This window comes from Chinchilla lanigera, unplaced genomic scaffold (genome assembly GCF_000276665.1).
Source record: "Chinchilla lanigera isolate Chin_1 unplaced genomic scaffold, ChiLan1.0 scaffold00024, whole genome shotgun sequence".
Classification (NCBI taxonomy): domain Eukaryota; kingdom Metazoa; phylum Chordata; class Mammalia; order Rodentia; family Chinchillidae; genus Chinchilla; species Chinchilla lanigera.
In genome coordinates this window covers 3,471,571-3,488,170 of record NW_004955425.1, presented here as the reverse complement: position 1 = coordinate 3,488,170, position 16,600 = coordinate 3,471,571, and the positions used below count along the sequence as shown (strand labels likewise).

The 16,600-nt window shown below is 38.3% G+C and overlaps 1 protein-coding gene across 1 annotated transcript in view; it reads right to left on the bottom strand.

The window, feature by feature from the left end:
• Slc16a12 (solute carrier family 16, member 12) overlaps positions 1 to 13,357 on the bottom strand; it is an 85,325-nt gene extending 71,968 nt beyond the window's left edge. The window contains 1 exon segment of the mRNA XM_005385849.2: positions 13,164 to 13,357. The gene's annotated coding sequence lies outside the window, so the exon portion shown is untranslated.
• Between the last annotated feature and the right edge of the window lie 3,243 nt (positions 13,358 to 16,600).

Genomic DNA, 16,600 nt, shown 5'->3' with positions numbered 1-16,600 from the left:
GGGAACCGAACTCACGACCTTGCGCTTGCCAGGCAGGCGCTTTTGCCGCTGAGCTAAATCCCCAGCCCCTCTCCTTGTATTTTTGAATTTCTCCTTGTATTGCCATGGCTGCCTGATGTCCTGTCTTATTCAAAACATTTTCCTCTCATAATCATTTTGATTTCATGAAAAAAGATAGAAGTTGCAAGGTGCCAGATCTGGTGGAGAGGTAGATGAGAACTCCCCCTAAGGTTCTATGAGCCTAAGTTTCTCTAGGAGGGCCATCCGTAAAAGCAGCTATCATATTTTTAACACATTTCATAATGATCAAAAGAGCACTTCCTTAACTCCACCAGAAAGTGTCAAAAAGATTAAATAAGTGTTTTCAAAGCAAAGAAGGATATTCTGAGGGAGATTTATTTCACTTTAATAAATACATTTAAACATTCACCATTCATTTAGATTACTGTTTGTATCATTGCTTATTCCAAATTTTGTAAATGTCACTGACAAAATGAAATTCATATTCATATTACATGGTATATTTTCTCTGAAACAGACCTAAAAATTGCAAAAAGTAAAAATACAACAGTTCATTTTTTTATTTTTGAAGCCTTAAAAGGAATGGTGACATTTTAAATATAGGTCTATCACATTCTTGGAATTTATAGGTAGATTCACAACATACATTTCCCTTGGATCTTTTTTCAAAGAGAAAGACTTTTCTAGTAAAGTTAAAATTATGCCTAAAAAATAATAATTTGTGTTTAAAATAGATTCTGATACAGCCACTGTAACTTCTAACAGAATTTGTGAAGTCAGAAAAAGAAAATCAAGTACACATAAAAAATATTTGTTTGAGACACATCAACCCCTGGAATACATCTAGGAAGAAATTTAATTACTAAAATTCTTGATTTAAAAAATTAAATTTTAAGCGTTCCATATAGTTTGCAATTTCATTTCATGGATTATCTAAATACATGCCTATAGATATGAATACTTTATTTTTAATCACATCCAAATTTAGAGTATAACTCAATAAAATATTTCTCAAATTAAAAAAGGAAGTTTACCTATTCATTAGCCTTAGTAGAAAGAAAAATGAGAGGTTTTAAAATTTTTTTGTATAGCTTAACGGAGAGAAGCAATTGATATCTAACTGACCCATACGACCTGGTGTAAAGCAAACCTCTTTTCATGAAAGTAGATTAGGAAAACCATTTTGCATTTCCACTTTCTGGAAATCTATCGGGAAAAACTTTATAGCTCTCCTTTTCCAGTATGGGTGCTGTAGTTATGTGTGTGTGTTTGTGTTTGTGGGGGGCATAAAACTATGTATCTTCTTGCTATATGAAAACTTATTGGATGCAACAGGCTGCAGAACTGAATAGCTAGGTAATACCTGTTAAAAATGATTTAGCAAAAGAAAACAAGTGGATGATGTAACCAGCAATAAAATATTTCAGATATAGTGGAATTTCTATGCTTTAAGCATGAATGCAGTCCTGAGAAAAGAGAGATGACAGAGAAAGTTGATTTTTATGCAATGGTTAAAAATTTAAGTTTTACTGTATTTTCATGTCATAACTCACATGTATGCCTAAATACTGTATACATGTACACATATGAAAATAAGATATGTATAACTTTTAATCACAACCAAGTTCAGAGCTTAAATCATTAAATATTTCTGAAATTAAAAGAAGAAATTGCTCCAGATCTGTTTATGATCCTTAATAAAATGTAAAATGAGGGTTTTATTTTTTAAAATGAAACAAATGTAAAGGAAGAAAGAAAGAGATCAGGTGATTCAAAGTGTCATAGAGTAATGCAAAATGAGATAAATGTGAACCAGAAAGAGTGAGAAGAAATTTATAATGTCAAAGGAATAATTAAATACATGCTGAAGAAAAGTTTTAAAAGACAAATTTATTTTAAAAACTCAGTGAGATATTTTTTAAAAAACAAGAAGATGCTCTAAAACATAAAGGAGAAGAATAGAGGGGGACATAAAGAATATGATCAGAGATAAAGGATAGCTATTTGCATCATATAGAAAATAATGCATTCTACTTTACTTCACGCTATGATATTGTAAGATATAAACTTTAAGTGACAATATAACTCAAACAGTGGAAATATAGTATGAGCTTAGATAAACCACTTGAAAAATACCTAACATCATCTTTAAGAATTAACAGCAAAAATCTAGTGAAAATGGATAAAGCTATGCTTTTTCAAATTTCTTCTTTGGTTTATTTAACTTTGATATAATTCAAACCTTCAGATGTCTATTCTTTTATTTATTTATTTATTTATTTATTTATTTTTGATTTTTCTCCAGTACTGGGAACCGAACTCATGACCTTGCGCTTGCCAGGCAGGCGCTTTTGCCGCTGAGCTAAATCCCCAGCCCCCATCAAATTTCATTCAGGGTTTTTTGAAACACAAGCTAATTCTATCACCAAACCCAATGACACCAAACTCTTCTATTCCAAAGCTACCAACTCAAAAATGAAAGTCCTTAGTGTAATATATAAGATGCTAAATGCCCAGGGGTAGCAAACCTATGGCATGCATGCCACAGTAGGCACACAGAGCCCTCTCTTGTTGACATGCGGGCCAAGTCACCCCAGATCTTAAACCACATAGCAGAAATATTTTCAAAATCTCAAAATGCATTTAGAAAATTCTATAACATTTGTAGACAATCTTACAAGCCATCAGGAAATCTACAAGGAATTTTCTAGCACTGTAGCAGTTACAAAGGAGAATTTTAGTAACAGATTTTTATAGGTTCATAAAATGGAGACACAACCCTGTGTTTTCTTACTTCTCCAGATAAAGCCAAATTTTAATAACTTGATCTTCCCTGCTTACACTGGTTAGATTTTGGAAATCTGGAAATGGAGCTATTGGAATTTCAAGAAAAGCTCTATCTGAAATGAATTCTATAACTTGCAAGCAGTACTTGAGAGATGGAGTGTGAAGGGATGACACAGAACAGCACACTTGGCAGATCTGAAAATGAGATCCTCAAAATGTGGAATTTTCTGCCAAATAATCTTAAATCAATGAAAGCACTTGAGATTGCTTTTCTCAATTTGTTTGGGTCATCTTATGCTTGTGAGCAGCTGTTTTCAGCTTGGAATTATATCAAATCTGATAAAAGAAACAGACTAACAGACTACCTGAGAGCTGCATGTGTTGCTCTCAAACTAACAGAGGTATGAGCCATGGTTTGACGAGCTATTAGCAAGCACAAAACAGCAAAGATCACAATAACTGTGCAAGAGCATGCCAAATGAAAACTTTTACCTTTCAGTTAAAAACTGTATGTATCTTTGAAAGCTCTATAATTGTGTTTTTCTTTTAGGACAAATGATGTCAATATATAAGTTGCTTTTTCTAAATTAAAACCTCAGTTTTCAGGTTTAATTGCAGTGTTGGCACTGCACAATAAATAAGTGGGCTTTGGGTTGCAATTCAGGCACTTGATCTCTAAAAGGTTTGTCATTATGCTCTAGCCCCTGCCTATGCTTGATCTCATCTATATCCCAGCTCATGTCAGCCCTGTGGCACCGCCATAGAGAACCAGCAGTACTTCAACCACAGTGCATCTCTCCACCTCAGTGCCTTTGCACATCATGCTCCTACTACGTAGAATGTTAATATGAATCTGTACATGTCTTTAATGGTTTAACCAACCTAGACAGCCGTAAGTACCTCTGCATCTCAACTCCTTTCACAGATAGTCACGATAGTGATTCTCTGTACACAAACCTGTCCTCTCTTTGAGATGGAAATCTTCTGAGTAAGGAACCAGTGAGGACTGTCTGTGAGCCTTGAGTGCTCGACACACTGCCTAGCTCCTGGTGGTTATGTAGTAAACATTTGCCTGGTGCAGAGTGAATTCACTGAGTTTTGTTAGCATTGTTTAATCAGAGCATTTTTATTACAGACTTCACAGTTAATTCCATTTTCATCTAATCAAATCTCTCAGCTTCTGCTTAAAACTATTAAAAGTAAACTGAAACATTACCTTAATAAAGCATGCATTTATAGTCAACTAAGTCAATTCAGATTTTAGAAAGAAAGCAGAATATGCCAAGAAGATTCTGAGAGGTAAATCTGAGATCATCTGAATTTCAGCATCATTTGAAATTTTAGTGAGACCTTCATGTTTAATAAAATTAGAAGTGGTTGTCTGTCTTCTATCTACTGTTTTTGAGGGGAAAAGATAAAGAAGTTAGCCTAAATAAGTAAAAAAGGAATTTTAAAAATATGTAGGGCTTAATCTTTGACAAAATGACCAGTTCCTTTATCACTGAATACTAAGCAACTATTAAGTAAAACCCTAACTACCAAGTAAAATACTTTACACAAGTATCTTATTTATGTGCATTTATTTATTCTTTACCTGAGGACTTTGGCTTTTTCTGAGTGTTTGTGAGTTTTTAAATTAAGTTAATAAATTGTTGCCTGTGATCTTCATGACTTAAACTGCCAAACAGCAGGTTTGCACTGGGGGTTGGGTCTGAGTCAGCAAAAGCCAGTAGGTCACAGGTCCAGGTAAAAAGGGAACTTAGCCTTAGGCCCTCATGAAAACACACAAAGACCCCAGCAGATGCTATTCTAACTCCACAAAGGAGAAGTCAGACATGGGGTTAGTGGCCGGATTTTGAAAATCAAGAAACCACAATATTTCTTCATAAATCATTTTATGTTAAAAAAACACAATAGCTGCCTGAATGGCTAAATTCACTAGATGATCACTGAATTTTATACTCTCAATATGCATACAGAAGAGGCTCTAAAGGTGTGTGCAGGACGGAAGCTTTGCTATAAGTATAGAAACTTCTTTGCACTTGCCTCTAACCCCACCCCCCACCTGAAGGTACTACCCTTCACCTACCTGCACACACAAATACTCATGCTCCAACTCTGCTGACAGTACATAAGCTCATGTGGGGAAATATACAATTAAAATGTAGAAAGTGAACTTCATTGACTAGCTGTACACTGCATCAATGTGAATGCAGAGAAAGGTGCCTGGTGCAGAATGTTGTTTTTGACCCATCTCACTCCTCTCTGTAAACCTTCTACAGAAGATGAATAACTTGAGCTGAGCCTCTGTGCTGATAATTCCCAATCTATATTTCTGGCTCTGAACATCTCCTTGTTCACTCGGCTTGTTCTCCCCACAAGCACCAAATTATAAAGTGAATAAGGCCAAAGTCTCCCAGTGCTTTTTCAGCATATACACAACAGTAGCTAGAAACTATTAGTGACTACAAGGATATAAAACAAACTCAGCAGGAAAAGGGAAGCAGAAACTTAAAAAGCATGCAGTCTCATCAAGACAAACTTATTTTAATGAAGAAATCCTTTGCTCAAATAAAGTCTTACTTGGAAACCCAACATGCAGAATTAAGAATAGCACACCTGAGCACAATGCAGAGGGGCTGACGTAAGGAGCCCTGACCTGGAAGGTGGACACCTCCTCTCTCCCTACCCATTGTCCCTACTTATTTTCATAGCTCTGAAAGGGCCCCTTGAAACCTCCAGAAATCTGCAAAAACACAGTTCAAAAAGTACAAGTCAACATCTATAAGAATGCCACTTTCTAATACAAAAACTAACAATTAAAACATAATTTGGGAAAGCTAATTTGTAACAGTAAGCGAGAATCTACAACAGAGTTAAAAATAAAACAAGAACAAACATTAAAACTAAGCTCAGTTCTAAGTAGCCCATGTGGTCAGTCTTTTTCAGGTTCCAAGTCAACAAGGACATCACATTTTCTCCAGGAGAGTAAGTCCTAGTGACAAGAAAGACCTTTGTTGTAAAAGAAGCCTAACCTCTGAGTCTTTCTCCAGCTGTCTCCCCACGAGATCTCTTCCTCCTGCCTGTGCTCCGACCGTGAGGCCGTCCATGAAGACACAGTGGAGCCACCAGGGCCCTCACCAGAGGCTGAGCAGATGATGCTGCCTGATCTTGACCTTTTAGCTTCCAAACCTGTGATCTAAAGAAATCTCTTCTTTACAAAGTACCCACTTTCAGGTATTTTGTCATTGCCATAGAAAACAGATTAATGAATACAATTATTTAACTGTTCTAACATAGAAACATAGGTTTAATTAATTTTATGGTGGATAAAATCAGTGAAAATTCATTCAACCTTGGAGAAAGCTTCTCATATACTAAATGAGTACTAGATAGACAAATGCCAAAAAAAACTAAAAACAGGGAGAAGGAGGAAAGGATAATTAAATTATTCTCATGACACTTGTTAAAATGGTACCATTACAATTATTTGCTTCAATTTGTTTTTCTAAAGAAGAGGAAAATTATGAAGTGTTTCATAAATTTATAGTTCTCAATCTCGCTTCACATGCACTTTACAAGGGAGTTTTAAAAACTACAGATGACCTGACCCTATTCCAGACCTACTGAATTAGATCTTTTCTTTTTCTGTTCTATCCAGTATGCACTGCAATACTGGGAAACTGAACCCAAGGACTTCACACTGAACTATACCCCCAGCTCTTTTTCACTTTTCATTTTGTGACAAGGACTCTCTAAGTCACTGGGGTGACCAGTTTGGGCTCAAACTCATGGTCCATCTGCCTCAGCTTTCAAGTAGCTACTGGAATGAAATTTTTTAGAGTACAGCCTTGATATTAGTATTTTGGTTCCTCCCCTGGATGATTTTAATGTGCAACCAATGCTGAGAACCACTTATATAGAGTCTCAAATTAATTGATTTATGGATACTAAGTTGTCATTTATCATTCTGAACAAACCACATCTTTTTGACACCGGTTATACCTGTGAACTAAAATTAACCCTATATATAATGACCTAGTTATGATGGTTAATATTGTTTTGTTGTTAGTGTTCTCTCATTGACCCATATCTGAATGAAGAAGCAACTTTTTTTCCTAAAGCAGATTTTCCTTGATATGAATATAAGATTTTGTTTATTTGATGGTTCTTCCATGGGCCATCATGTGGCTATCCTAAAGTTACAGATGTAGAGAGCTGAAATTGCTATTTCAAGAAATACAGCTGGTTTCAATAGATAAATATGAGCTCATTTCCATGGAAAGTATTTCATCAAGCACAGCAGAGTTCCAAAAATAATACCAGTTGTCGCTCAAATAAGTAATTATGTTCTTAGTTTGTAATATGTTAAATAAACCACAAAATGATGAATTGTTCTCAAGAATATTTTGAGAAATTATAGTCTACAAATGTTCTGGGTGATGAATTTTAAGAATTGGTATAGTTAATGTGTTACATAGCTACTCCAGTAAGATACATGAACAAGGGAGTCACAACACAGAACTTTGGGGGAAAATACAGCTGAATTTTATAATGATATAGAAGCTTGAAAAGTGTAATTGTACGTGATTAATTCCATGTTTACAACAGGTTCATAAACAGGAATTTCTATGCTGGTGCAGAGATAAGCTATTTTCAAGAAATATTAGGAACACTTGGAAATTGAACCATTTAAAGATCTCTCAAAAAAAGAAAGAAGAGAGAGAGAGAGAAAGAAAGAAAGAAAGAAAGAAAGAAAGAAAGAAAGAAAAAAAGAAAGAAAGAAACTTTCTCAACTGAGGCAATTAGAAGTCACTAGGAACAGATTTAAAAAGTTGACACAACATATTTCAAAAATTTTATTTCAACATTAGTAAATAAATATAAATACATTCATTAATCTTTGGATATTGAGTCATGATTGGAGTTCTCTGTTGCATTTTTGGCTAAGCCATGCCCATATTTCTTGCTTGTATTTGAAATGGGCCAAGGTATTTAAGAAGCTTGTAAAAGACCTCAGTGCAAAGAACACCTCTCTATATATATTTTTTGTTTGTTTGTTTGGTTGGTTTTTTTCTGGTACCAGGAATCAAACTCACGACCTCGTACTTGCCAGGCAGGCACTGTGCCACTGAGCTAAATCCCCAGCCCCCGATATTTTTGATGTACTTTCCCAATATGTTGTATCTGTATATTCTATATCTAAATATTACTTTATTTGCTCATGTTGCTGTTTTAAGCTTTACATTCTTTTTTAATAAATTGAGATAAAATCATATAATATAAACTTCACTGATTTAATCATTCCAAAGTATATACTTCAGTAGCTGTCAGAATATTCACACTATTCTGCAACCATCACAATCACCTAATCCCAGAACACAGCTGTCACTCCAAAAAGAAGCTCTGCACCACTATCAGTCACACCTCGCAACCAGTAATCTATTTGTCTCTGGGTTTGCTTTTCCAGGACATCTCAAATAAGTAGAATCATACTTCTTATATGTAGTCTTATGTGTCTAACTTACTGTATGTTTTCAAGGTTCATTCTTTTCACAAAATATATGGCTGTTTCATAAACATGTCTTATTTTAATGGCTGTTTGTCATAATTTGGATATTGAATTTCTCTCCAAAGTTCCATATGTTAAACACAAGTGTCCAAGTTGGGTCTGGTACACACCTATAATCCCAGCATTTAGGCAGCTGAGGGAGGAGGAGCACCTCAACTTCAAGGTCAGTCTAGGATACATTGTGAGTTCAAGGCTGACTCAACTAACTAACAAGAGCCTATTTCAAAAAAAGAAAATAAAAATAAAATAAAATAAAACAGGTGTCCAACCTTTTGATTTTGGGCCACACTGAATAAAAAAGAGTCATCTTGAGCTGCATATAAGACATATGATAGGGGCTGGGGATTTAGCTCAGCGGCAAAAGCGCCTGCCTGGCATGCGCAAGGTCGTGAGTTTGGTTCCCGGTACCGGAGAAAAACAAAACAAACAAACAAACAAAAAAGACATATGATATAGTATTGTGTATAACTAACAAATCTTCCTTTTTTTAATATTTTAATTTATTAAATTGTTTTATGAAGTAACACAAGCCAAAGTTTTAATAATTAAATAAGAATACTTTCACATCTGCTTAAAAACAAAAAGTGCCTGTCTTCCCTGGCACACAAAATGCAGGTAGGCTGAAATAGTATTATTAGTAGTTACTGCATTTTACTTGTCAAGCTGCATACAAGTATATGACATTGAACTGATATACACGGGTTGCAATGCCACTGTGTGTGGTGGGTGCAAGGGGAAGAGTTAGCCCTGCCCTGCTTAGTGTTCTCTTATTGCCGACGCAGCTCACACCAGACCACCTGCAATGGAGTAGTAGAAAATATAGCTACAAGTCACAAAGTAATGTTAAGTTTATTTTGCACAATTACATGAGCCGCATTCAGGGTGTTCAGGGTGGCATGCAGCACATGCCTTGGGCTGGCTCCGTGGACGCATAGTGAATGTTTTCAGCCATGCATTCTCACCTTTACTACACAGCTCACTCACCACAGACACAAAGCAGTGAGTCTGCTTAATCTTGGACTGGAATTCCCAAAGCCTTGAGTCAAAATAAATCTTTTCTCTTTACAAGGTAATTATCTCAGGTATTTCATTACAGTAATGTGACGCTAATACATGGGCCCATATGGACATCAACTTAGTCTTCCTAGAAACAGCACTCTGTTTTGGCACTCACATTAAATTGGTTATGTGATATTTAATTAGATTGCAAAATTACAGTATCAAATACAACTGGCATAAACAGGACTGTGACTAAACACCACAGTAAATGTGCACCTGAGCAAGAAAAAACAAGACATACCAATTTATTATATGATAGCTATTGCTACAGTGACCTGTGTGCTCCGAGCAATAATCAGTGCGTTTTCCAGTGGGGAACGGGAACATTCGCTAGTGCAATGAGTTATTTGAGTGTTGGTCAGTACTCCACTACCTCAATATCAATGGATTCAGACATAATCAAGTGTCTCTTACACAACCCAACATGTCCCTACCAGGAAGTCTCCCATCTGTTTTCAAAAAGAAGCACGTGGGGAAGAGGATGTAGCTCAGTGACAGAGCTTGGCTAGTATGCACAAGACCTCCAAGGAGAAGGAGAAAGAAGAGGAGGGTGAGGTCAGGGTGCGAGCTACTTCTGTGTCTTTGTATCCTCTATCACCATCAGCACAGAAAAAGAGGGGCTCAAAGTATAGCCTTTACACAAATCATGAAAAGGAAGTAGTTCAATAATGTTTATTAAATCAATAAATTAATGAGTATAGTGTGTTAAATACTTAATGACATATAACTTGCTACTTGGCTAGAGGAACTCACTTTATCATCAATGTACAGTAAAAGAAAAGAGATACAAATCTGGTGGGGCAAAGTGGTTCCTGAATGAAGAAAATAATTAACTACTCTGTGTGCCTAGCAGCCTTCGGAAAGGGTGACTCTTTCCAAGTATTGAACAGAGACCACATTTAAATAGGACACTGCTAGATAATGACACTTTCTAACGTCCTTTGATTGCAAACAAATTCAAAACAGTGACAGGGTCTTCGTGCTTAAAATCTTCCTAAATCTTCAACTGTGCATATGTTTTTTCTCAAATTATACAACTTTAACGGATGAATTTTTTCAGTATACTAAAAATGTACTTCTAAGAAAACAGCTTTTAACTTGTTGATTTTTAAAAGCAAAGCAATCAGTTAGGTGAAGAATGTAAAACAAACAAACAAACAAAAACAGCACTGAACTTTTATTTGGCTGTATACAACCACACAACTGCCAAGTTCACTTTGATAAGTCTTTGGTAAAAACAACAAACATGCCTGAACTTGCAAATCATGCTGTTTTGAGGAAAACGCAATTGAGAGGATTAGGGAGTGCTTAACACTGAAATTTCTGATTTAAAGAAAGAACTACCATAGTGACAGGTGTACCAATAAGTCACAACTCTTTGTACCCTATGATTACGACCGAGAGTGGGGGGAAGATGCAAAGTGAGTAAAGTAAAACCAGAACAGTTTTTACAAGCTAACACAATTACAGGCTCCAGCACCAACACAGTGGAATTCACACTTTTAGAAAATATCCTTCCATGCTTCATTAACTTTAAAATCACCACAGTGAGGTTGCTGCAATAAAGGAAATGGATTACAAATGAACATACTTTAAACAAAGGTGAGAACTATTATTCAAATACCATAGAAAGTGCATAAAAGTCAAAGCAACTTCATCTGAGTATTTTGTCTGTCCATTTTCCACGACTATAAGAGCGACAGATTTATGGAATCAGAAGCAAGAAAGACTGGATCATTTGTGTTTATTTCCATTCTTTAGGCAAAACTGACAGCCTCTTCTATCTGCCTAACAAAGTCCTGGAAAACTCTCAGGAATAACTGTAACTGGAGTTCTAGGGATCAAAGTTCTTTGTTTTGTTCACTGCCGTATCCAAAATGCCCAGCAAAGCACTAAGCAGTAGTAGGTACTCAATAAATGTGTTAAATTGAATTAAATGTAAAAAAATATGTAGTCCAGTGCAATGCTAAGTCAGTTTGAATTGCAAGCCATGACTTCTACTATAGGTTATAGTGTTAAACGCAGCAAACGAGTGGTCCTCCAACAGGCCACGTTTCTCAAGCCAGCTCTATTGCCATTAACGTGTCACCACCACAGAGACCACAGAATTAGAAGAAACCCAAAGACAGATGTGAGTGGGCTTACTCTGTTTTGACTGATTACTTTTTTTTTAACCTGGGGTGCATCTATATACTCAACATAAAAAAAAAGTAAATATTACTCAAAACTAAGGATTGTTAATTTTCAGTTATACTACAAAGTGAGTTAAACTAACTGGACCTGTCTCATCTGTTTTACAATCCTCTCAGTTATAAAAGGATAGCTGGGCATGGTGGCGCACACCTGTAATCCCAGCACTCTGGAGCATGAAGCAGGAGGAGCCTGAGTTCGAGGCCAGCCTGGGCTACATAAGCAAGTCAAGGCCAGCCTGCACTACACAGCAAGACCCTGTCTCAACAATAAATAAATAAATAAACAAACAAATAAATAAATAAATAGGACAAGAAAATTATGACTAGGTGACTCTGGTGAGAATGCCTGGAAGCAATGCGCTGTGTATGCGGACGTAGATGGGAAAGATAAGACCTGGCTCCCTGAGCTGGCTCCATCTGATTAACGGTTGAGCCCCTTGGGGACCCTGGACTGTGAGGTGAAAAGTTTGGATCAGACGATCTCTGAAACCCTTGTCAGGGCTGAGAGCCTCTAATTCTAAGTGACCAAGTTCAGTCACTCCGTACTGCTTTCCCCCTCTTCTTTTCTGCAGTACACACAGGCTGGGCACTTCGGGAGGCTCCAACACTGTGAGCCCTAGTCCTGCACAACTTTGGCCCTCGGACAGGTCATGCAGGGGGGCAGCTGATGATTTCAAAAGGCGGGCAGCTTGGATACCTGTGGAGACAGTGTGTTTCTGAATTTGGCAGGCTGGAGATTTTCCTCCTGGGCCAAGCTGGCGGGGCTTCTGGAATGGCGAGCTTTCAACTAAGAATCATTTAGAGGGAACTAATTCGAGGCCCTTTAAAATGGAAGTGTTTGATTTAGAATGCTGAGTTGTGAGCTCGCACTAAAGTTCGCACTGCTTTGCCTTGTGGTAATACATACTATTAATATTAAATTTAATCCATTAAAAACTGTGAAGGCAGGTGTGTTTTAATAGATCACGCTAGGGAAATACATATTACTGCCATTAAAAATGTAATGAACACAAGAGAATCCAGGAAAACTTTGGAAAGCTGCCTTTGGTAAACTCAGGAGCCCGAGATCAGAACGGCTCTTTCTCTTGCCACCTGCTCCCAGACGACTGGAGCGGGCGTAACAGAGTTGGCACCAGTCTCTCCCTTACCCAGCAAGCTTGCCCAGCGACCCAGGTGAGGGTCCTGGAATCAGGCGTGGGCTGCACACAGGGAGGGAGACTGGAGCTTCCCCGTCTTCGGCCAGCTCCAAGCCCAGCCTTAAGCCCCGTTCTGGCTTCAAAGGATGCCCGAGTCACCCGAGCCACCGCACCCTCGGCACAACCAAGTTGGACAGCGGGAAGAGGGTGAGCCAAGGGAGTTTCCCAGCCCTGGCTCTGGCGATCCGCAGGCTGGATTCGCCCGCGGGACTGCGCCCCAGACGGCTGGACGGGACCGAGCTCCAGCGCTCCGCAGCCGGCACAAAGCGCGCAGGCAGCCCGGACCCCCGCGCGAGGCCTCGTCACGCGCCCCCAGCCCAGCCCCGCCGTCCTCACCTCGCTGGGACCGCTGCAGCCCTGGTGGCGGTGGCGAGCAGACATGTCCCCGGACGGACCCGCCGAGCCCGTCCCTGCGCGGGCCCCTCCTCTGGCCCCAGGCGCAGCGGTCCGCGCTTCCGAGGGGCGGGGAGCCAACCGCGGGAGGCGCCAGCAGGGCTCAGCCTGGGGCCTCTGGAAAGTGCCGCGGGAGGAGAGCGTTGTGGGGCAACCCCAGCTGCTGGCCAGGGAAAAGCCTTCGCTCGCTCAGTCCCGCCAGTTCCGCAAGGGACTCTGCCCCGCAGTCCAAGGGAGGTTATCTGTGGGATCCCCGCGCTACTGCTGAGGCTTGGCCTGGGCCAGGGTCTCCGGGAGGCAGGACGCCTCGCGGTTATGTAATGTAGCAAGCAGGCTCTCGTCCGAGTTCGAGTTCACACATGGACTGCTGGACTCTTCCCAGGAGCAGCCTGAGCACCCCTGACCTGAATAAGGAGGGGGTCTGGTGTTCTCAAAAAGAACTTTTCTCCAAAGGGTCGAAGAACAAGATCTTGAGAAGAAATAGCAAACTCTTCTAGGTGTATCTGTCAGGAAAGGTACCTGCCCACCGGTCGTTTCGCAGCACAGGAAACTGAAATGCCAGAGTCTTCCTTTTAAACGGAGCATAGCACTGGGTCCAGCAGCCTCATCCCTTTTTATTGTAAATTTGTACTTTAGCGCAATAGTAGCCAGCTGTGTACCTCAATACATTTCCCTGAAGGATACAGGAAGTAATCTGTGTTTACCCTCTTATTATGATGAACAGCAAGGTGTGTGCACATACAAAAATGGCAAAGCGGGATTTTTACCCATGTTATGGGCCAACTGGCTTGGCATATGTTTACCTGAGCATCACAGAGGGTCGAATAGACCCACACCACTCCAGGATTTGTTTTTGTAAGAAAAAAAGTTTTGTTTTGATTTTTCTGGTAGAAGTAGCCCAATTCAATACAATGGCACATGAAGAAACAGATTTGCAAGTTTTGGAGGAGGTCAAAAGTGAATCATCAGTTTATACATGCCTGGATGATAAAGATGATCCATTATGATAAAATTTCATAACAGAAGAATGGTGTGGGAGGATGATGATGATGATGACTTTGACATGGGCCATGTGTTCTTGTGACAGTGAAATGGAGCAAGAATTGACTGATACAGACAAGGGGAATGCCAACCTTCTTGATTCAGGTGAGGAAGAAAACAGCTATATGAGTATATATTTGACTAGTCAAAATGTTTCAAAATGACCATGGAACCAAATGGAATGATCCAATGTTATAACTAGTTCCAAAAATATAATGCACGTTTTGGCAGGGGTAAAACGTATTAGACAAAATACCAGCACTGTCATTCAGTGTTGGAAACTGTAACAGACAAAATGCTACAAGATGTTATGAAAAGCACAAAGAATGAAATGCAAGCAAAATGTTCTGTATGCATCAATAGTCATATTCAAAACTGTATTTATTATGACACTTCATTAGCTGAACTGAAAGCATTCATGGGTCTGCTGACCTTAACAGGGATTTCTTATGGTGGTCACAGGAATGTAAAGGACTTATGAAAAAGCAATGATCAAAATATGGTATAAACATTTATGCCCTAGTAGATGCAAAGTCTTATTATGTTTTTAATTTAGATGTTTATCCTGGAACTCAGCCATCAGGCTCCTATTCCAATAGTAATAAACTGAATGATGGGAGCAGACTTGCTGCTCCCATGTCCCAAACTAATTGGAACATGACATTGGACAATTGCTTTACCAGTTTCTAATTGATGTTACATTTGCTAGCAGAGCACAAGTTGACCAGCATAGGAACTGTACACAGGAACAAAACAGAAATTCCAAAAATTGTTGCAATTTCACAACAGGGAATTACATAGTACAATCTTTGGATTTCAGAAAGATATAACATTGGCCTCATATATGGCAAAGAAAAACAAACTGGTATTGCTAATGTCAACATTTCACCATGATGGGAAAATACTGGTAGGGAAACCTCAACAAAATGGAAGCTGGGATGGAAACTTTCTACAACAAAAACAATTGCTTGATCAATTTTTCATGCCTGTATCTTGTAATATGAACAACTATTTTGAAGATAACAATACACAATGTACTAACAATTGTTACTCTCCTATAGTCTTGTTTTGAAACTTTATACCATTGTTTTTATTTTTTCTTTGAAATTAAAAAATATATAAGCAGTATCTTTGAAACTGAAAATGAAAAACAAACACATGTGGAGTAAAAATTGATGATGAGTTATGCAGCAACTATGATGCCACTTGAAACACAAAGCACTGGCCAATGGTTCTGTTTTACTCAATCCTAAATATGTATGGCATAAATAGTTTGATAGTTTACAAAGACTATAAGAAGTGCAAAATACCATGGAGAAATTTCCTTAGAGGATTGGGACTGCGACTCATAAGAGATCAGAGGAAAAACAAAACATTTCTGCCCAGGAAACTATGTAAAGAAAAAATTTTGCAGCACACTGGTGAGCTGCTAGGCTAATGGACAGGCACAGCATCAAAGACCTACTACGGCAACAAAGAAACAAAAAAGCTGTCAACAAGAAAGGACAGGAAAACAAAACATACGTGCTATCAGTTTAAGGGATACTTGTGTTTGGGACATGCAGTTATCATGTGTGAAGACTGCCTTGGGTGTGACAGTTAAAGCAAAGATTATTTCTGTGGTGGACTTTTGTTTGTGTTTACATTATAGTTTGCATATCTTTTTATTTCTGATGCTGTCTTTTAGGTTTTGTAAGCACGTAAACACCTGATACGGAAATGTTGATGTCTATTCAAAGCACTCATTATATATTTTATTTTATTGATATCATATATCCCTGCTAAGTGCATGTCGTACAGTACAGTAGGAAGCTCCTAACAACACAGGAAAGGAGAGGTGACAAAACTGCCACATAAGAAAGGAAAGGAAAGCACATGTGCTGTCAGTATAAATGAGACGTGTGCATGGAACATGCAGTTCTCGTGTGTGATGACTGCCTTGGGTGTGGCAATTGAAGCAAAGCTTAGTTTGTGCTAGAGTTCTATTGATATTTTCATTTTAATTCACATAGAAATTTATTTCTGATGTTATCTTTTAGGTTTTGAAAGCAGGTACACAGCTGATGCAAAAATGCTGTTGTCTATGCTAAATGCACAATACATATTAAGAATTTAATACTTTATTTTATTGATATTTTATGTTCCTACTAACTACACACTATATAATATAATAAGAACCTCCTGACAAAACAGCAAGACTCCTGAGATGCAGATATGTCCTACAGAAAGGCCAGGGAAACAAAACTCATGTGCTCTCAGTGTAAACACTATGTGTGTATGGAACGTGTTGTTGTCACGTGTGCAGAGTGCCTTAGGTATGATAGTTGAAGCAAAGATTA